We start from the raw sequence: 23095 nt of genomic DNA on the forward strand, positions 1-23095 counted from the left end.
TTGACAGATACGAACCCAATTGAGCTCATCTGAGATGTGACTGAACGTGGCGCCAGAGCTCGTCGCCACCCTACCCTAGCTGTATGTGCAGATGTAATAGCAACTACCTCCAGTAACCTATCAAGGCCTCACTGCCCCCATGCCACGTCGCGTCGCCGCTGTTAACCGTACCAAAAGTGCAATACCGGCTATTAGGTAGGTGGTAATAATGTTCTGGCTGATCAGCGTAAATATCTCGAAGAACAGAATGAAATTTTCACCCTGCAGCGCAGTGTGCGCTGATATGAAACTTCCTGGCAGACTAAAACTGTGGGCCGGACCGAGACTCGAACTCGGTACCTTTGCCTCTAGCGGGCAAGTGCTCAACTATCAGAGCTACCCAAGAACGGCTCATGCCCTCTCCTCACAGTTCTACTTCTGCCAGTAGAGCACTTGCCCGCGAAAGGCAAAGATCCCGAGTTCGAATCTCGGTCCGACACACAGCTTTAATCTGCCAGGAAGTTTCATCTCGAAGAACATTTCAAGCGAGAAATTAATATCACTAAAGGGGTCATCCATCTGTGATACAACTGGCCGCCATCTAAAAACCTCTCCCACCTGCGCGGGCGAAGTGAGCATTGTATTTTCAAATGTGAACCCCCCCATTTTTATTGCGTCTTCTGATTCTACACCAAAACGTACGTACGGTTTACTCAAATAATTATTTTCGCTTCGTGTTAGAAGGCGCTGTAATCGACAAATATCAAGTGTGCCTGTTTCTGCAAGTATGAATTGGCGCATTCCTTTCAACATTTCATTCAAGATGTAAAAGTAAAACTTTGTGTTCTACCGGTTGATGTTTATTTCTGAAATTAGTTTTAGTGTTGTAAATTTGATTGTACAGTACAATATGATTAGGCGTTCTAATGTCTGGTTAAAAATCACGTTTAGCGTAACCCAAGAATAACGTGCATGTAATGGTTTTCTGTACCCGTCGGGTTGCTTGATATCGGTGAGACCCCCTGCCTCTCACCATTGGGGCACTCGATTTCCATCCGTATCCTGGCGGGTGCACCTGTCACTATCACGTCATGGACATTTTACCGCATTGCAATGGTTGTGGTTTGTATTCCGCCAGTAGCAGCGTGGCGACCAGCTCGAGACTTGTGGCGGTTGCGTGGAAACACACACCGAAATCAACCAGCCTGATGGCGGGGTTTGAGGGAGGCCTCGGAAATCAACCATTCCGATGGTTTGGAAACTAGCCGCAGTCAAACTCGTTGGGAAAAATAAAACTACGTTGCCAAACAAGTAGCTTATTTGCTAGAAATGTCAATGTCTTGTCATATTATTTGTGCAGAAAAACACAACTGAAACTCTCAAGTAATGTTTCAACATCAGTATCAACCGTTAGGACACAAAGCTTTAAATTTACATCGTAGTGGAAGATAGAATCAGGCGCATTGGTTCTTAATTGCAAGAAACAAGCGCACTTGATATTTGTCTATTATAGCGCCATCTACCGCGAATGGAGAATAATGGTTTGAGTCAAAAAAAAAAAAAACACACAAAGTTGACCCCCTCCAAGCAGAAGGGGTCGTTAGGATGTGGCCACTTGTAGCACAGAAAGATATCGCGTTTACTGTTGAAGTTTTCACCTAGAATATTTTTTCGTGCGATGCGTCGTCTTTGAGATATTTAGTTGTCTCAAGTTAAAACGAAGACGCTGTACAAGGGGTGAAGGAAGATTCAGAAAAACTGAGAACACGAATAATATATTTTTGCGTAGATGGGAGCTGGTGGGAGGGCGGTACTAGGCACCGCCAGTTGAATCATTTGTAGTATAGACGTCTCTGACTCTATGCAATGTTCGAAAAATAGTCGCTAAATGACTTCTGTGCAACGTTGACATATATTCTAGAACAATACCGATGAGTGAGAACAGTGTGTCTACCCCTATCGTGAGACTGGCTGTCACGTGGTGGCGTTAAGAGTAAGCGGCGCTGTTAAGCAGGATAGGCAGAGATCTCTGGCAAATCTGACGACATAGTACAATGCTCCTGCAGACACAGGTGTTTCGAAGCCCGCCGTTCAGCGCACGTTGTCGAACTTCTACATCTACATCTACTACATCTACATTGATACTCCGCAAGCCACCCAACGGTGTGTGGCGGAGGGCACTTTACGTGCCACTGTCATTACCTCCCTTTCCTGTTCCAGTCGCGTATGGTTCGCGGGAAGAACGACTGTCTGAAAGCCTCCGTGCGCGCTCTAATCTCTCTAATTTTACATTCGTGATTTCCTCGGGAGGTATAAGTAGGGGGAAGCAATATATTCGATACCTCATCCAGAAACGCACCCTCTCGAAACCTGGCGAGCAAGTTACACCGCGATGCAGAGCGCCTCTCTTGCAGAGTCTGCCACTTGAGTTTATTAAACATCTCCGTAACGCTATCACGGTTACCAAATAACCCGGTAACGAAACGCACAGCTCTTCTTTGGATCTTCTCTATCTCTTCCGTCAACCCGACCTGGTACGGATCCCACACTGATGAGCAATACTCAAGTATAGGTCGAACGAGTGTTTTGTAAGCCACCTCCTTTGTTGATGGACTACATTTTCTAAGCACTCTCCCAATGAATCTCAACCTGGTACCCGCCTTACCAACAATTAATTTTATATGGTCATTCCACTTCAAATCATTCCGCACGCATACTCCCAGATATTTTACAGACGTAACTGCTACCAGTGTTTGTTCCGCTATCATATAATCATACAATAAAGGATCCTTCTTTCTATGTATTCGCAATACATTACATTTGTCTATGTTAAGGGTCAGTTGCCACTCCCTGCACCAAGTGCCTATCCGCTGCAGATCTTCCTGCATTTCGCTACAATTTTCTAATGCTGCAACTTCTCTGTATACTACAGCATCATCCGCGAAAAGCCGCATGGAACTTCCGACACTATCTACTAAGTCATTTATATATATTGTGAAAAGCAATGGTCCTATAACACTCCCCTGTGGCACGCCAGAGGTTACTTTAACGTCTGTAGACGTCTCTCCATTGATAACAGCATGCTGTGTTCTCTTTGCTAAAAACTCTTCAATCCAGCCACACAGTTGGTCTGATATTCCGTAGGCTCTTACTTTGTTTATCAGGCGACAGTGCGGAACTGTATCGAACGCCTTCCGGAAGTCAAGAAAAATAGCATCTACCTGGGAGCCTGTATCTAATATTTTCTGGGTCTCATGAACAAATAAGGCGAGTTGGGTCTCACACGATCGCTGTTTCCGGAATCCATGTTGATTCCTACATAGCCTCTTACATAGCCTCATACATTGAGCTCCGAAGCACATTTAGGAATGCAGTAAGCACGAGATCATCCAAACTGGACCTCAGATCGATGGGTACGTGTCGCCCGTGTAGATGAACAACATTTATTGTCAATGGTCATCTCTGGGTACGCCATCATCGAGGCGAACGGCTCCTCGAAAAATGCATACCACCAAGGACGCAAGCTGGTCGGGCCTGGTGTGGGACATTCACATGAGCTTCCATGGGACCTATGGTAGTAATAGAAGGCATCCTGAGAGCTGTGGACGAGGTGAACATTGTGAGAGCCGCCTGTGCCTTTATGCTTGGTGTATTCCACGACGGAGGTCGCTTCTTTCAGCGCGAAAACTGTTCGTGTCACAAAAGCAAAATCGTGCTACACTGGTTCTAGCATGACATTGAACTCACACTGATGTGTTGACCACCAAACTCGGCTCATCTGGAACCGATGGAACACATCTAGGACGATATCGGGTGGTAGCACCACTCCCGCAAACCACAGTCCCGTAATTTTTACGAGACCCGCGTAGCCATTGTGCAGACATCTGGTGCTACATACGAGGGTTGAATAAAAAATAATGCCTTCACTTTCGTTAATTGGGTTAGGGTGAGAATATTGTAATATATCAAACGCAGAAATAATCCTTAGAATATGATCTTTAATTACCAATATTAACTTTTCCGCATAATCACCAGCCAATTGGATCCATTTCTGCCAATGATGAACAAGTTTGCTGCAGCCGTCACGGAAGAAGCCGACACTCTGTTTCCGCAACCACAGTCTCACAGTTTCCTCAACGCCTTCATCAGCAGCATAATGATGTCCCCGCAGATAGTCTTTCATTATTGGGAACAGATGGAAGTCAGACGGTGCTAAATCTGGACTGTATGGAGGATGCCGCACAGTGGTGAGATTCAGTCTCTGATGCTCTGCTGTGGTGCCACGTGAATTGTGTGGTTCCACATTGTCATGCTGCAGGAAAACATTTCCCTTTTCCTTTCGGACCATTGTTAGCCGTCGTTTCAGAGTTCGCAGCATTGTAATGTAATGCTCTGAATTTATTGTTGTTACACGATCAAGGAAATCGACATGGATAACACCATCTGTGTCCCAGAGCACTGTGGCCATGATTTTTCGAGCTGAGGGCTGTGTCTTGAATTTATTTTTCTAGGGCGAGTCCATGGACTGACGTTTTGTCTCCAGGTCGTAATGGTGTACCCACGTTTCGTCTCCAGCCACAATTGAATGGAGAAAGGCGTTACCTTCATTCTCGTAACGCGAGAGGAATTCCTGGCAAATTTCAAGTCTGTGCGCTTTCATTTCGGGAGTCAGCATCCGGGGTACCCATCGTGCACAGATCTTCCGACAGCCAAGCAAAGCAATAATGTGACCCACACGTTCTTGCGAAATGCCGATTGGCTTGTAGTTTCTCTCTGAGTGATACGACGATCGTCCTGAATCAATCTGTCAACATTTTGCTTGTGAAACTCGGTGGTTGCTGTCACAGGACGTCCAATTCTTTGTTTGTCATGCAGGTCAGATGTTCCCGCCTCAACATTTTTAAACTTATTCGCCCAATGATGCACAGAACTCACATCAACACAATCACCATAAACTACTTTCATTTTCTGCTGTAAAGAATTCAATGACTGCACGTTGCTTAAATCGCATTGTTCGACCGTCTGTGCAGGGTTCCATACTTCACACTGTAACAACACAACCGTTCAATACTAAGGCTTCCCACCAACTGGAGCTGTAGAGAAGAGGCTATGGCACAATACCAGTATGTGCCGCATACCAATGCTGCCAACTGTTGAAGAGCTACGAAGGTGGAGGTATTACTTTTTGATCAACCATTATACTCCCGTAACCTTACCAAGAACTTGTTAGAGCTGTGGCAAGCAGAATCGCTTCTGCATTGAGTTACAAATGTGGACCGACAAGCTGTTAAGACAGTGTATTTGCGACAACTGCTCTTCGCTATGCACGGCAAACGACTTGCTTGTAGCGTCTCCCTTTGGACTTTCTTTTTCTTTTCAGTGTGTCTGTGACCTTCTGAAAATGACTAAACAAATCTTTGATGACACATGCATCTGTTCTCTGAAATTTTTTTCTGTCTCTCTTCCACTAAACCAACTTGGATGAGCCTGTAATTTTAATTACAGATCATAACTAGAAGCAGGCACAGGTTTTCAGGTGCATGGAACGTATGGGCGACAAACAGAATGAGACAACGAGTCCCAAGGCAACCGAGAGCTGTTTCCTTCTCCGTAAACACGCCATTGAAGATTATTCTTGACGGTTCGACAAGGCAACAGGGATTGAGGTCACTGGCATTTGCGGTAACCTTCCGATATACGTAATGGAGGAATTTCTAGTAAACGTTAGAATGAGAGACATTAAGACGATCACATATCGAAGAAAGTTTCCAAGGGAATATTGGCGACACGTATTGCGCAGGGCCGTGTGCATCCAGAATCAATGCAGACTGGAGTAAAAGCTCAAAGACGGGCAAATTAAAGCAGAGTAGAGATTCAGCAAGCAATTCGGGCAACCGTAGTGCACTGACGCTACACAGCAGCACCAGGTGGAGCAGTAGACACTTCAACTACGAGAAGTTGGTGATAGACTCCGATGGATACATGGCAACTACAAGTTAAGTAGCAATTTTCAGTATTCATTGAAATATCATTGAAGATGTTTTATTTGTTATCGTCGAGTATAAATTGAAGTGTCAGAAAGTCCTTTCTGAAAGTATTTGTATGGAGTATAGCCATGTATGGAAGTGAAACATGGACGATAAACAGTTTAGACAAGAAGTTTGAAATGTGGTGCTACAGAAGAATGCTGAACATTAGATGGATAGATCACATAACGAATGAGGAGGTACTGAATAGAACTGGGGAGAAGAGGAATTTGTGGTAAAAGCTGACCAGAAGAATGGATCGATTGGTATGACACATTCTGAGGCATCAAGGGATCACCAATTTATTACCGGAGGGAAGCGTGTGGGCAAAGAATCGTAGAGGGAGGCCGAGGTATGAATTCGATAAGCAGATTCACAAGTATATAGGTTGCAGTAGTTACTCGGAGATGAAGAAGACTGAAAAGGATAGAGTAGCATGGAGAGCTGCATCAAACCAGACTTTGGACAAGACAACAACGAAACAGCAGTGAACAGATACTGCCTGTCTCTGTTTCAAAGAACTAGGGGGAATTTCAGTGAAGAGCAGGAACAAATTACTGATTGGTACTTGTCTCCTATACTATAGGGCAGATAACCCTTGACTGCTAGTGAATTATTTCAAAGTATCGATGATTTATGCTTCACGCCAAGTGGCCAGTGGCTAGCAGACCGTGTGGCAGTGAAAGCACCCCTCTCTAATAAAGGTACTTCCTAGTGATTACTGAAAGGATCTGACATTCGGGTTTGGTCAGACTCCACAATAACCAAATATTTTGCTTAGAACAATAAACAAACTGACTAAAAGTAACAACTTACTACTTCAACATATCAGCCTCGCTAACTCGACGAGAAATGCCAACCAAGGAGAGCTCCTACCTCTCAGCTCCGCTATAAGGGTTGAAAGACAAGCTAACTAAACCCGTATTGTTTTTAACGTCCTGATTTCGCCCGCAGATAACACCGAAGCCAAAAGAAAAAAATTGGTCCAGGGAAACTGTGCCGGGATGCGACAAGCCTTCCAGGGCAATTCTCCAGATATGCTGAGTGAATTATACTTCCTTAGCGTTCTTGGGATGAATTTCAGTCATTCAGAATTTGTCACTGTTAGATTTCTGCCACAGTTCCATCTTGTTTAATATTGTATCAATCCGATGTATGATTATGCTTTCTGTGAAACTTGTTAGATGATTCTCTAGAGGCAAGTGTCAAATTCTCCAGCCCATTTCTGTGCAGTAAACCGTTCAGGAGGAATGTGGAAGTTTATATGTGTCTGCCTTCCTGTTGTCAAGTGTCCTTTTACCTGATGAACTAAACACGGTGCCTATATTATTCTTAAAAACACTTAATTTCACATCTGGTGACGTAGATGAAAATGAATATATAGTGATAGCTGAGATCTGTGCCAAAGCAGGACTCGAACCCGGGTTTCCTGCTTATCGCGAACTGTCGCCTCAACCGCTGAGCTATCCGAACACATCTCCAGTTCAATCTTTCATTGTTCCCAATGTTTCCGCATAAGATTTAGGAATACTACTACGAGAGGTTCTCCCGTGGAAGATAGGCCACTTAGGGCGTCGTTCCGTAATGTATTGATCGCTTCATTTACTGTCACAATGCGATATTGAATTTATGATATACATAACTTGGGGTTCAGTTTGATCGTTTTAAATGCGTTCTTCAAGTACCTTTCATGAGACTAACAATTGTGGCTGTGGTTCTGTCACATCCAAATCGTCTATGAAACGAAATATTTAGGGATATAGCCTGTAAACAATATAGGAGTTGTTAAAACTCCGCCACTGCCGGTCCCAAGCCCGGGGCCTCATCTCGCAAGTGATGAGGAAGGAGGAGGGGGAGGAGTAACACCTCGTAAAAAATAAAAATAAAAAAAAACCTGGGTCCATCTGGCTCCGGATGGTAGCGCCCTGTGAGGGCCCCTGCATAGGGTTACATGCGAAGCCCCAAAATCCAGACACGTCTGCGTGGCAGCCACCGGTACTCTGGTCAGCGTCTGTTGGCTCTGTGAGCTCGGCTGTAAGTTAATCTTCTGGAACTCAAAACTCCAGTCGAAACTATGTGAGATCCTTCGTGATTTCACCACCAATACCTCAACACAAACCAATAATCATGACAGAACAACGGGAAAGAATCCACTACCCTGGGCCCCAGTCAGTAAGACTGGGTAATAGACCTGATCATCGGATTCCAGGGGATCAGGCATGTCATGAAGAGAAGAATCGGAGCCTCTCAAAAACCCTCAAGATTGAGAAAGTATTTTACATGGGAACACTCAAAACCAACACACTACTGAGGCCAGGTAAACTGAAACAATTAACAAACGCCATGGATAAATACAACATCAAAGTTATGGCAATACAGGAAACACGATTTGCAGATGAGAACAACTTTGATTCTGAAAATTACAGAATGTATAAGGGGAAACCAGCCATAACCATCCCAGGAAGAAATCTCAAACTCTTCGGAACTGGTTTTGTAGCACATAAATCGATACTGGACTCCGTAATAGAATTCACCTCAAAATCAGAAAAAAACGTCGACGCTCACGATAAGATCTGGAAACAAAGCCTATACATTAATCAATGGACATGCCCCCACAAACAATTATAACAAGAAGAACCCAGAGATGATAGAGGAATTCTGGGAAGATCTGGAAGAAACTACCAGCAAAATCCCCAAGAATCACATTAAAAGTGTTACTAGGAGACTTCAATGCCCAGTTAGGCAAGGAAAGAAAATTCCGCGACACGACAGCGAAACACACGGCCCACATGAGAACAAACAAAAATGGAGAGAACTTGATAAACTTCTGCAGAAATTTTGATCTGAAAATCATGTCAACGCAATTCCAGAAACCACACAGAAAACTTGTAACTTGGAAATCCCCCAACCATCCTCTAGGAGAATTTCACATAGACCACGTAGCAATATCCACAAAAAACACCAGAAAAATAATGAACATAGAACAAGGAAAGGAGTTTTCGAATCTGATCATCACCTTCTCCAAATTAAAGTAAAATTTATACCCAATAGACAAATCAAGAGAACCAACAGACCTTTCAGAACAGATCCAGAGTACCTACAAATAAACAAGAAAGAAATAATAGAAGAAATTACGAAAATCAATAGCAACAACTGGACAGAACTGTCAGAAAAAAATAAAAGAACTGATAAAATTGAGGCAGCCACCGAGAAAAAGGAAACACCAATGGTGGAACATGACATGCGACAGGGCCATAGAAGACAGAATGCAAGCCTGGGAAAAATTTAACAGCCATAAAACACAAGAGAAATGGGAGGACTTCAACAGGATACAGAAAAACACTTCAAAAATAATCCGAAGAGAAAAAAGAGGTTACGAAAACAGCAGGTTGAAGGAGATAGAAGAAGACTTCACCAGAAACAACAAACAAAATTTTTACAGAGTATTCCGAGAAAATATGACAGGATATCAGCCACCAAGCTTATGCTTCAAAAGACAAAATGGAACACTGGAGACAAATCCGAAGAAAAACTGTGAAATATTAACCAGATACTTTGACGCGTTACTTAACTGTGATAAACCAAAACAGAGATTACAGTTTACAAAACCAGAACCCAACCGGGACTCCGAACCCCCAACATATGAAGAAATCGTGAAAATAACAAAATCATTGGAAAAAAAACAGAGCACCAGGTGAAGATGGATTGATTGCAGAAATCTGGAAATTAGACCATGAAAACATTACACTCAAAATTCATAGTATAATCAAAACATCTGGGAAACAGAAAAGATACCAGAAGAATGGAAGTCAGTCCTAATACACCCACTCCACAAGAAAGGAGACAAAACAGACCCTAATAACTATAGAGGAATTTCGTTACTGCCGGTGGCATACAAAATTCTATCAAAAGCTCTGTTAAATCGCCTAGAACTTCAGATAGATCCACAGATCGGAGAATGCCAAGGAGGGTTCAGGAAGGGAAGATCATGCAGTGAACAGATCTGGTGTCTGAGAACATTATTAACAACGAGAAAGTCCAGAAACACCACAGTAACATTTGTTGATTTCAAGAAGGCTTACGATTCCATAGACAGAGAAACACTTTTTAATACACTAGAAGAAATGAAGGTAGACAATAAGACCAGAAAACGAATTCAGGAAACATTAACAAATACAAAGTCAAAAGTGAAGTTCATGGGCGAGATCTCAGAATCTTTCGAAATCAAGACAGGAGTGAGACAGGGAGATGGCCTGTCACCCATTTTATTTAACGCTGTTTTAGAGAAAATAATCAGGACGTGGGACAAAGGAGTCAATGGGGTAAAGATGGGGAGAGAGAAAAATAGAACCGTCAACATAAAATGTCTGGCCTTTGCCGACGATATAGCCATCATTACAAATGACAGAAAAGAAGCCAGAGAAGCCCTAGAGATATTGCATGAAATCGCAGCCAGAACAGGACTACAAATATCATATGAAAAAAACCAGTACGTGGACACAAAATCTACAGACAGAAGCCCATTGATAACAAAGTACGGAAAGATAACACAAGTAGAAAGTTTCAAATACCTGGGAGAGATTATACAGAAAACAGGACTGAATTCAACAGCCAATGAAGAAAGTGTTACAAAACTACAAAAAACATACAGACTTACATGGAACCATAACAATAAAAGAAATATTTCCGTCAATGCCAAATTAAGACATTACAAAACAGAAGTCTTACCTGAGGCCTTGTATGCCTCAGAAACAACAGTAATCAGAGGAAGAACTAAAATCAAGGAAATGGAAAAGCAAGACAGGAAAATTCTGAGAAAGATCTATGGGCCAGTTTAGAGACAGAGAATCTGGATAAAGAGACCAACAAAGGAATTGTACAAACAGGCAGAGACAATTACAGACAATATCAGAAAAAGAAGGGCAAAATTATATGGGCACATTCATAGGATGAATGAAAATAGGCTGACCAAGAAGATCTTTAACATAGTGGTGATGAATAAGGTGAAAACTAACTGGGTAAAGGAAACCATGGAAGACCTCAAAAATCCAAACATCTCCACAGAAGAAATATCAAACAGAGGAAAATACAGAGAAAAAATCAACAAACAGAAATTCGAAGTAACACCTAAAGAGAAGAAATCAGGAAAGAAGTGGACAGAAGAGAGGAAGAAGAAACACAGTGAATTTATGAGAGGTTTTTGGGAAGAGAAAAGAAAGAGACAGAAAAAAGTGCCATGAATTTGAAATGTACCAATTTATGTACCATATTGTCATTGTGAATATTGATTGTGTTTTAACGTTCTCCTTAATGGGGAATTAACGATAATAATAATAATAGGAGTTGTTAACTGTGGTAGAGTGTGTGTAGTGTTCCTTTTAATTAAAGTAACATGTGAACGTAAATATTATCCAAAATGATTTGTGCAGTGGACAAATCCCAAGGAATCAAATAACTTCAAGTAAAGCCTTCAAGTCTGTATTACGATTTTATGATGAAATTATTCCAGATGCCTCGTCACATTCAGCGCTTACGTATTTCTACCATTTTTCTGTCTTGTTGCAGAACTCCACTTCCCCCCTCCCCTCCACCCCCACAATACAATCAAATATTACTAAGAACAGCTCTATCTGATGACTAGACGCCAGGCGCCTTGAATCCAATTATGGGGTAGTAGAAATTCTACCGTCACGGAGGTGACGGCTGTACCTGGAAATCTTCAACTATGAAACAATTTTTCTAGAGTTTTTGTTACAAGATTGTGAAATTGTGATATTTTAAAAAGTTATTTCTTTTGTAAAAGTTATTGCTTGTATAAAACTATTTTTGTAATGTGATCAACTGCAAACTCAAAATACAGATTGATACAGTGGAAGCTAGATGTATAACAATGTTCATTTTTCATCTGTGCAGTGTGTATTTTTGCAAATGACGTCAGCTTTCGCGAGAACATGTATCTCGTAACGTTCCAAGCATGAGAGTGATCTGAGTAAGAGTAAGAACACGTAATTACGTCCAGAGCTAATTCCAGTAAACAAAAGGAAAGAGATCACGCATTCTTCGAAATGTATAGGAAATGGATAATTCAATGAATTAAATCTGAACGTTAAAGCCCGTGTGATGAGTACAAAATTATTAAAGGATCCTTGACCATAGTAGAAAATGTGCAACACCTGAAGACAATGAACCACCGAAGAATACAAAAATCACCCGATCAGTAAAAATTTCGGTTGCACTGCTTCTTCTCAAATTATTTTTACCGTGTGCGGCACACCCGTTACTTGGTATAAATTGCACTCAGCTGAAAATTTTACTGGATAGGTGAGAACGTAGTAGCCTTAAAAGCATTACATTCCGAATTCAGCGCATCAGGAAGGCCTGCAGTGATATCGGCTTATCTAATCGCATTTTCATTAATTTCACCCTCATCATTGATTCATTTCATTTCAGTGCATTTAATTCGTATCACAGGCTAATGGAATGCAGTCAAACTGAATCAGGAGATAATGAGAGAATTAAATTAGAAAATGAGATAATTAAGAGTAATTGTTGAGTTTTGCTATTCGGGTAGCAAAACAAATGACCGAAATAGAGAGGATATGAAATGCAGACTGGCAATGGCAAGAAAAGTATTTATGAAGAAGACAAACCACGAACCTACTACGGTGTCGTAGCAGGCGGAGAGGTGATACTCCGACGTGGCGCGTCCCAGGTGGCGGATGGGGGGGTCCTCACCGGTTTACCGGCGGACTTGAGCGAAATAAAATAGCTCTCGTGGACCAAACACTAAACAACCTCTACGGCTAACAACCGTAGTTGTAACTCGGAGCTTGCTCCATACAAGGTTGACTACCTTTGAAAGTCAAACATGGAAGGAAATCTTTCAAGGAATAATCCACCGCTTGGCAATAACCAAGGAAGACTGCACTCGGATACGGTGGGCAGTCACCTGAAAGATAACTTGGATGAGTCGTAGCATCTGAAAATACCCAAAACGGACAGACGACCAAAACTCAAGACAGGACAAATAAACTACATTGCGACACACAATGTAAATTCCCTCATACAACCAGGCAAACTCAAAATTCTGACGGATGAAATGCATCACAAGGGGATTCTCATAACCGGACTTCAAGAAATGAGAAATACTGATCAGGAGCCGATAGAGTCACAAGGATATAGGATTTATAAGGGAATACCAGGGAAAAGAGTCATGAAACAGTGTCCACAATTTGGAACAGGATTTGTGGTGAGTCTGAAAATAATAGAGTCCATAATAGAATTTAAAGCACAATCTCCCAGGCTCTCAACATTAACTCTAAAAGCTGCAAATAAAATGTACACAATAATAAATGCCCATGCCCCGACAAATGATAAAAATAATAAAAAAGAACACAGAGAAGAGGTAGAAAAATTTTGGGAGCTCTTAGATCAAACGACAAATAACATTAATAAAAATCACATCAAAATTTTAATTGGAGACTTCAATGCCCAGCTAGGAAGGGAAAAGAGATATAGAGACATAATAGGGAAATGGACAGCACAAAGAAGAACAAACAAAAATGGCATAAGACTAGTGGAATTTTGCAGAAACCATGACATGATCTCAAAGTCGACGTATTTTAAGAGAAGACCAAGTAAACTAAAAACTTGGAAACATCCAGACTGGAAAAAAGGAGAATGGCAACTGGACCATGTCTGCATGGATAAGAATTACCACAAGGAAATTTACAATGTGAAAGTACTGAGAGGGACAGATACCGGATCAGATCATTACATGATAAAAATTAAAATTAAATTAACCCCATTAGCAAAGAAAAAATCCCACCAAAAGAAGAAGAGAACCTATGACCCTCATAAACTGATACAAAATGAGGATTATGAAGCACAAACCAGGGATATAAAAATAACAGATGATCTGGAAGAAATAATTCCCAAATTGAAACAAATAGCTGAACAAGTTGCCCCTATAAATCCAAGGAAAAAACACCAGTGGTGGAACGATGAATGTGATGAAGCAGTGTTGGGTCGACACCAAGCCTGGTTAAGGCATCAAAATGAAAAAACAGAAAAATCATATTTGGAACTCACAAAACAAAGGAAGACAACACAAATAATAATAAGGAGAGTTAAACGTCAGTACCAAAAAGATATACTTCTAATGATAGAAACAAATAGTGAAAAAACAAACTCAAGAGACTATTACAAAATATTTGGCAGACAATTACAAAGATATGATCCTCCAACATTAATGTTAAAAGATAAAGATAATAACATAGCCCATAGCAATAGTAAAAATACAGAAATTCTAGCAGAAACATTTAACAAGTTACTAAATTGTGAAGATCCCCCAGAACTTCTTCAGATAAACACAGAAACCCCAATTAAAACACCAGCAGAAAATATAAATCCACCTACAATTAATGAGGTCTACAGAGCTTTGAAAGAACTCAAAAACTACAAAGCAAGTGGAGAAGATCAAACGTTTGCTGAACTTTGGAAATATGCAGCAGAACCAGTAAAGATAGCATTACACCAATGCATAGTAAAAATCTGGACTGAAGAGAAATTACCAGAAAATTGGACTACTGCTATAATACATCCATTACATAAGAAAGGAGAAAAATCAAATCCAGACAACTATAGAGGAATTTCCCTTTTGGACTGCACGTATAAGATCATGTCAAGAATACTATACAACCACTGTAAAGATCAACTAGAACTGGAACTGGGAGAATATCAAGGAGGATTTAGATCCTGGAGAAGCTGCCCAGAACAGATAATCTCCTTGAAGTTAGTTATGGATGTCTACAAAAGAAGGCAAAAACAACTAGTCATAACCTTTGTAGATTTCAAAAAGGCGTATGATTGCATCCATAGATCTTCAATGATGAAAATATTAAGGAATTTTGGACTTCATCCTAAATTAATAAAAATGATACAGTTAACCTTAACAAACACCAAATCCAAAGTAAAATTTAGAGGAGAAATATCTGAACCATTTACGATTAAAACAGGGTTGAGACAGGGAGATTGTTTATCACCACTGCTATTCAATTGTGCTCTTGAATATGTAATGAGAGAATGGTACAAGGAAAATCCTATGAATATTAAAATTGGAACTAAGAAAGATAAAATAAACCTAAATTGCTTGGGATTTGCTGATGACCTAGCATTACTAGCTAATAATATTCAGGAAGCCACGAAACAAATAACAAGCTTACAAAATATAGCACAAAAATTAGGACTCCAGATATCATTTGAAAAGACTGAAATAATGGTAACGGATCCACTTGTAATAGATCACATCACAGTGAACAATAGGGAAATTAAAATAGTGAAACAATTTAAATACCTGGGTGAAATTATAACACATAAATTGGACGAGAAACCTGCATGGCGAGCAAGAACTAATAAAATGATAAAAGCTCAAAAACTAACATGGTCTACGTACAATAAAAAATGCCTATCAATTAAAACAAAATTAAAACATTACAAGACGGTGGTTGAACCAGAGGTTACATACGGAAGTGAAACTCTTTTTAAAGTCACCCAGAAAAACAGAATTGACAAAATTTTAAAAGTAGAGAGAAGAATTGCTAGAACATGCATAAATAAGAAATATCAAAAAGCTGGGCAATGGCGGATAGTTCCAAATGAAGTGGTATACAGAGAACTGGAACCCATCACCGATACTATACGAAAGAAAAGGATCTCTTTTTGTGGTCACATTCTGAGGACACCAGAAACCAGATTATCAAGGAAAATTATTGAGAAACTCTGGAATTTGAAACAACAAGGAGGATGGCTTAAGGAAATAAGAGAGGATATGGAAGAACTGGAAATAACTCTGGATGATTTGCAGAACAAAACGCCAAATTTAAAGAAGTTGAGGGACACAGAAATAAGATTTAAACCAAAAATTGACAAACGACATACAATGAAAAGGGTATTTACAGATGAGGAACGACGAAAAGCATCGGAACGAATGAAGAGATACTGGGCCACTCGGAAGGGGAAAATACCAAAGAAGAGGACCAGAAATGATTGACTGAAGTGGTCCAATGAGGCCGTAAAAGCAGAAGAAGAAGAAGAAGAAGAAGACAAATTTGATAACATTGAAAATAAATTTAAGGATCAGGAAATTTTGTGAAAGCATTTATCTAGAATGTAGGTTTTCTTGAGATGTTGTACTATAAAAGAAAGCTGCAGATGGGATTGGTAGCTCGGATAATCAATGAGGTTTTCTTGAGATGTGGTGCTATAAAAGAAAGCTGCAAATGGGATTGGTAGCTCGGATAATCAATGAGGTGGTAAAATAAAATTGTAGAGTAGCCACAGTTAGCATACTACTTTCCTTTATTACCAGTTTCACTCGCCAGTCACAGGAATTTTCATAAATTTAGCAGCCAACATCCACAAGTTAAATGCATGTGGCAGTATACAGGGCAGAAGTGCGGCTGCTAGCTATCAAAATTTTGAAGATGCTCGTGTCTTGAAATATTACTTTTAAAGTCAACTGAAATTTGTACCGTTTTAGAAGGAACCCCTGTTTCAGTGGTAAATCCATGAAATCTCCAACTTAATGGGGAAAACATACATCTATAACATTTTATGGAGGCAAGTTAATATTTATTCTGTGTAAATCTTGTAAAGAAAAATATTATCGCGGGGGAAAAAAGAAGAAGAATCGCTCTTCTGCTGTTTAGAGCTGGTTAGCTGACTGCCTTTTCAGATGTTTTCTGCGCAACATGTAAGTTTAACACTGTATGCTAAATTAATTGAATGATTACAGTTAACGTCTGACATCATGTCAATTACTTCAATTCTGTGACCTATCTGAATTCTTCTGAGGCAAATAATATTCATTGTGTTAAAGTTTTATTTCAGGTGACGAATCGTTGGACGGCGAACGACAGAATACTAATCGCATTCTCCCCTTACTTATTTCTTTAAATTAAATTAAAGTGGCCTGAGATATTTTGTACCGACCAGTGTCCACTAGTCACATAATATATTTTTCGTGAGAATTGTAGTAAGTCGATCGCTGCCCCGACATCCAACAAGCAGGTTAAGCAATTTGCTCACTCGTCTGATGAAAAGCCATAAGAAGAGGGAGCCTTTGAGGTAAAAATTATTAAATGTATGTTACGTACCTCTTTCGTACTGCATCATAAGGTGTACTAAGTAATACTCTGACCTCTATTTTCAATTAGTCGGTCTTTCATGCATTACGTACCAAAGGTAGAAATTATAAGAGTAACGCCTCAATATGACGATCGAAACCGGTAATGAAGAAAAGTTGTAGGCGACTTGTAGCTGCTCCGCAATCCCTTGTAGGCGATACCTGAGATCGCTAGCTAGGAGCTACTGAAACGAATTGGGACGAAAAAAGAAATATATTGCACAAGTTGACTAAAAGAAGGGATCGGTGAATAGGACACATCCTGACGCGTCAAAGCATAGTCAGTTTGGTAATTGAAGAAAGTGGGGGCGGGGGGGGGGCGAATTGTAGGGGGAGACAAAGGCTCGCAGATGAAAGTAAGTTGCAGTAGTTATGCAAAGACGAAGAGTCTTGTACAAGATAGATCAGCATGGTAAGTGCCCCACGCCCTCGTACTGAAGACCACAAGAACAACAGATGAAAATATTAGGCAGTACAGTAAGTACTGTACAAAAAGCGTACGCGTATAACTGAGACATCATTGCGATTAGAGAGGTAGAATAAAGGAAGAGCGGGAAGAGCCGCTCACAGGAACGTGTTACCACTGGAGCAGCGCAGAGGCCGCGGGTTTAAACGCTCCGAGCGACCGCCAATGGAAAGAGACTCTCCCAGGGACGAACGGATCGCTGCTACATCGCTGCCGCAGTCAGGCGGAGGTAGCCCATTCAGGCGTCCAGTCGTAGACGGCGACCGCTCTCCGTAAGTGTTCCAAGACGGCCTGAGTCACAACATCACAGCAGAGACGTGAGTACGTGCTTTTCTGCATCGCCACTGTGTTCCATGCCATCGACACTGTCTCTGTTATCATTCCGTTTTTGCTTGAGATGCCGTCTTTAATAAGCTTGCAATAACTTTTAAATGTAGAAGTGTTTAAATTTCAAATCATTTTTACCTAATGAAATGTAACGCCGTATTGTGTTTGTTTTACTAGACGTCGATTATAAATACAAAAACTACTTTCGTTTCTGTGAAGTACAGTGGAACCTCGATCCATTAAATTTCGGGCGTGCAGACGTAAAATTTCTTTTTCTTCTCCCAATATTTCGGCCAAATACCTTTCGGCCAAATACCTTTCGGCCAAATACCTTTCGGCCACTTTCAAAGAAAGCTGAGAGCCTGAAGATAGACTTGCAACAGAAACGCTGATCGGCGAAACAAAAGCATCATTCTTCTGACTGGTATGAAGTGACCCGCCACGAATTCCCCTCCTGTGTCAACCATTTCATCTCAGAGCAGCAGTTGCTACCTATGCCCCCCATTATTTGTCGGATGTTTTCCACTCTCTGTCTTCCTCTAGATGTTCTACCCTCTACGGCTCCCTCTAGTACAGTGGTCATCAAACTGCGGTCCGCGGGCCGCATTCGGCCCAGATCACGTTTTCGTGCGGCCCGCGACCCTCCTCGGCTTCGCACGGGTAACATTAATTATCTACTTGTCTGGCGTAACGGTGTTTTGTTTACGGAAACTGCGCAGAATTGTGATTAAAGTCGGGGAAGTAATTTGGTAATTGAAAACTATCCACTACTTTCATTTTTTTGCCTGTGTTCCGCAGCGCTAAAGGCGTGAGCGGCCTGCTAGCCAACAATGTGAGCCGTGCATCAAAAGCGCCGCGTGCCCACGGCCGCTCGTTTATCGGCGGCGGCACGCCTCGTTGTTATCTTTGGCGTGTCAGTGTGTCAGTCGTGAAATAAGTTTCGGTGCCCCTGAGCGTTCGTCACCTATTGAGTGTATTTGTGCTCATACTTGGGATATAATTATTAATGGAATAGATAATGTCTGATGTACCCTCAAGAACGGTGACTAAGAGGAAAATATGTGAAGAGAAATGAAGTTTCCAAGAAATATGGGAAGAAGGATTTTGCTTTATAAGTGGACACAAAGAAGGTACTGCTACTTGCTTAATATGCCGGCGTACGATTGTGGGACTGAAGAGATGCAATTTATTTTGCCACTACACAAGTAAGCACAATTCATTTACAGTAGCTTTTCCTTTGAGTTCAAATGAAAGAAAGGAAAAAATTGCTCATCTAAAATCTACCATTCGTCGTCAACAAAACGTTATGTTAGCAGCAGTTGGGCAAAGTGAGGCTGTCACAAGAGCATCATACCAAGTACGTAATATTCTGGCAAAAAATATGAAAGCTTTCATTGATTCTGAATTAGTGAAACAATGTATGATCACTGTTTCTGAAACTTTGTTTCAAAATTGCTCCAGCAGGAAACAAATATCAGCTGAAATAAATAAAGTCACACTTTCAGAATCAACCTGTCGACGTCGTATAGAAGATTTTTCAAACTATATGTTTTAGGCAGTAATTAATAAAGTCAAACTATGCAAATACTTCAGTCTTGCATGTGATTCCAGTACAGATTTAGGTTCGATGGCTCAGTTTTCATTATTTGTGCGTTACTGCTCAAATGATGGGTTATAGAGGAAGATTTTTTAGCAATTATAACCATGGAAGGTCACACAAAAGGATGTGATTTTTTGGATGCAATTAAAGAATTTGTAAAAAAATGACTTATCTATGACCAAATTAATATCAGTATGTTCAGATGGTTGTCTATCAATGACAGGCGTCAACAGTGGTTTGATAGCACTGATTAAGAAGGAATGGAATTTGCCAAATTTACTCTCCATTCACTGCTTACTGCATCAAGAAAGTTTGGCATGTCAAACTCCAAATACCAAATTGAAGAATGTTATGCAAACAGTTATAAGCGTTATAAATTTCATTCGTCCCTGTGAGCTTAATCACCGAAAATTTAAAGAACTTCTGCAGGAATTGCAAGCTTGTTACAGTGATATTCTCCTACATACTGCTGTCAGATGGCTAAGCAAAGGGAAGTGCTGGAACTGTTTGTCAATTTGAAGTTATTTCATTCTTACAACAAAGTGGCAAAAATTATCCTGAACTTGATGATGATGAATGGTGGGTACTTACAGCTTTTTTGACCGATATTACACAAAAATTCAACACACTTAACTTGGAATTACAAGGACCAAACAAGATAATTGGGCAAATGACTACAAAATATTTGCATTTGAAGCCAAATTGCAATTATATATAAATGAACTCAAAGTTAAAGATGTCTAATTTGCCAATTGTTGCTATGCTCCGATCAGGCTTAACTATCAACGAAACTATTTACCAAAACATGAAAGAATATTTGGAAGCCTATTTGGAAGAAATAAAAAACAGATTTGTAGATGTTAGAATTATTCAAAGCTGTTTCATTCTCATAGAGAACCCTTGGCATGTTGGACACGATGATCTCAAATTATTCTTCCAATTTGTATTTCCTAAAAGTAATTTGTAAAATGAAATAATTGAACTTATGCATGACACACAGCTTAAAGCTCTGTTTATAGAACATCGTGAAGCAGAACAGTACACTGAATTTTGGAAATGTGGGCCTAACAATTATAAAACTTTATGAGACTATGCACAATTCATTTTAACATTATTTCCTTCAAATTACTTTTGTGAAGCATCATTTTCAAAAATGGAGTAACTGAAAAATAAATATCATAATTGATTGTCCAATCATTTAGAAGACACAATGAGCGTTGTATGCAGCTCAAACGACACAGATATAGACGACATAGCTAAAAATGTTCAAAATCACAAGTCACATTAATGAAAAATTTTATATTTGTATTTGCGTTTGTTTTACAATTATAATGAATAAAAACCAGATTCAATAAGAGACTTGTAGCTTTCTTATATAGACTGTTGCATATGCAGTGCACCTGTCCTTTTCTTATTTTTTAAATTTCTTATTTATTTCTACATTTTTGAAAGTTTGAGATTAATGCAATTACAATAAAGTTTTTGATGCCATTTGAATAATGTAATATAATATTTTAATAATACACCTATCTCATCTTGCATGAAAGTATTTTAAAATAAATATCAGGAACAAGATACACTGATCTCAGATTTGTTTTTGTCAGAGGCTGAAAATTACTAATGATTCCTTCATATGCTCCTGCCTAGCTACATGAATATTGTAATATTATGCAAGTCATGTGAATTTTATTTTCATAGAGATAATTAAACTGGAATGAATTAGTCAGATGCACTGTATGCTTTTTTCTAGTTTATTGAAATTTGATTGGCTGTATATTATGCAGTTTTCAACATATGTAAACATGGTGACAGTCATTCTGTGAAAGTCTGTGAATGGCACATGTCATCTTTGGCTCATGCTACCACAACGATTATTCCAGTCGGTCTCAATATTCGAGTCCTGTGAAGACTGGCTGATTGTTGACAACATGACTCAATTACTCATATGTCTCCTACGAATATATCCCTCACAATATAATAGTTGTCAAACCGACAGATGGGTATTTAAAAACCTTTTTTCCTGTATTGTAGAATTTCAGTGTCATAAGCATGGCTTATTGTTGTCAGCAACTGCACAGCAATGTTATTTAGCGAAAGAGTCACCTACATCGAACAGTTGCGAGTGGTTTGTTTCCGAAAGTACTATTTCGTTTTAACAGGTGCTAATGTTTACAGTTTCTGAATAACGATAAATGATATATATCCAAATCCGGTAAAGAGTAAATGGTTTGCAGCTGTCGGCTGTACCTGTCTCCTTCGTCAAATGAAAGATATACTGGGAGAATTGTAAGTAGGATCGCGTAAAGTTGTTCTGCGACCTTCACAGGTGCCACTTGATACAGGGGCAGATGGATTTGTCGTTGCGGTGGGAGGGGACGTATTAATGGAAATGTTTTCTTGTTTGCTTCTCAGTACTGACAACTGGGTGCGTGTGCCTCGTACCAGTTATCTGGTATTGTATCAATCTTGAATGAAAGTGCGCATTACAGAGACAATCATATGTGGTACATATTTGTTAAACGAAATAATTAGTCATTAGCTGTGTGTGTGTGTGTGTGTGTGTGTGTGTGTGTGTATTTACCCTCAACTTCTCCTCTTAAATCCTCGGATCGATTTCAACCACACTGATACACATATTATTTTCAATCTGTAAAGAAATATTGTGGGGTAAGCAAAGGCAACGTCTTTTTGGGGCGGGGGATGGTAATATGGAGGGAGAAGGACATGGAGACATACAGGGAGAGTGCGAAATGGAGAGATAAAGGGGTGAAGAGATGGTGAGTGAGGGAAAGTCGATATGGACGACAGGGAGTGAGGGAAGGAAGAGACAGAATAACACAAGATTGGAATAAATACATATATAGCCAGTGCCAGGTACTTCATCTAATATGAAATAAAATTAAGGCTGTTGTAGTTCAGTCAAGTGAGTTGAAGAAAAATGACTTTCAAAACATGTAGAAAACAGTTGTGATCGTGTCTCATGTTACATAATACATTTAAGTGTAAGTCCATTTGCAGTTATTAACCATCTGTTCACAAAAACAACGCAGCAACATTACGTCGGACATTTCCAGTGTTACAATTTACGTGTTATTGAGGGTGGCAACAATCTGAAACGGAGAACATTCTACGCGTAGTGGTCCGAATTGTATCGTCTTTTACGATAAGTGCTAGAGAGTCAGTGGTAAACCTCTCGCTTCTTTACTATAGCTAGTGTATTGGAGGTTCATAACACACCATTTACGTGGTTTGGCAGTTAATAAAAAGACCTGGAAATCTGCGGCCCGAGGTGCCACATCATATTGCTAGTTTTCTCCCTTGAGCAAAAAAGTTTGACGACAACTGCTCTAGTACTATAGAAGTTATCGCCTGGTCTCTTAACAGTCCCATCAGCCTGCCCCTTCTTCTTGGCGGTGTTTTCCAGATATTCCTTTCCTCGCCGATTCTGCGGGGAATCTCCTAGTCCCCTACTTTGTAAGTCCACCTAATTTTCATCATTCGTCAGTAGCATC

The 23095-nt window shown here is 40.2% G+C and overlaps 1 protein-coding gene across 4 annotated transcripts in view; it reads left to right on the forward strand.

Annotated features, from left to right (window-relative positions):
- Window positions 1–17836: 17836 nt before the first annotated feature.
- LOC126452539 (lipase 3-like) overlaps window positions 17837–23095 on the forward strand; it is a 165518-nt gene continuing 160259 nt past the window's right edge. For 2 of the 4 annotated variants that reach the window (XM_050091100.1, XM_050091104.1), the window contains exon 1: window positions 17837–17977. The gene's annotated coding sequence lies outside the window, so the exon portion shown is untranslated. The remainder of the gene's footprint in view (window positions 17978–23095) is intronic. The other 2 variants (XM_050091101.1, XM_050091102.1) reach the window with 2 other exon arrangements.

This window comes from Schistocerca serialis, unplaced genomic scaffold, assembly GCF_023864345.2.
Source record: "Schistocerca serialis cubense isolate TAMUIC-IGC-003099 unplaced genomic scaffold, iqSchSeri2.2 HiC_scaffold_897, whole genome shotgun sequence".
NCBI lineage: Eukaryota > Metazoa > Arthropoda > Insecta > Orthoptera > Acrididae > Schistocerca > Schistocerca serialis.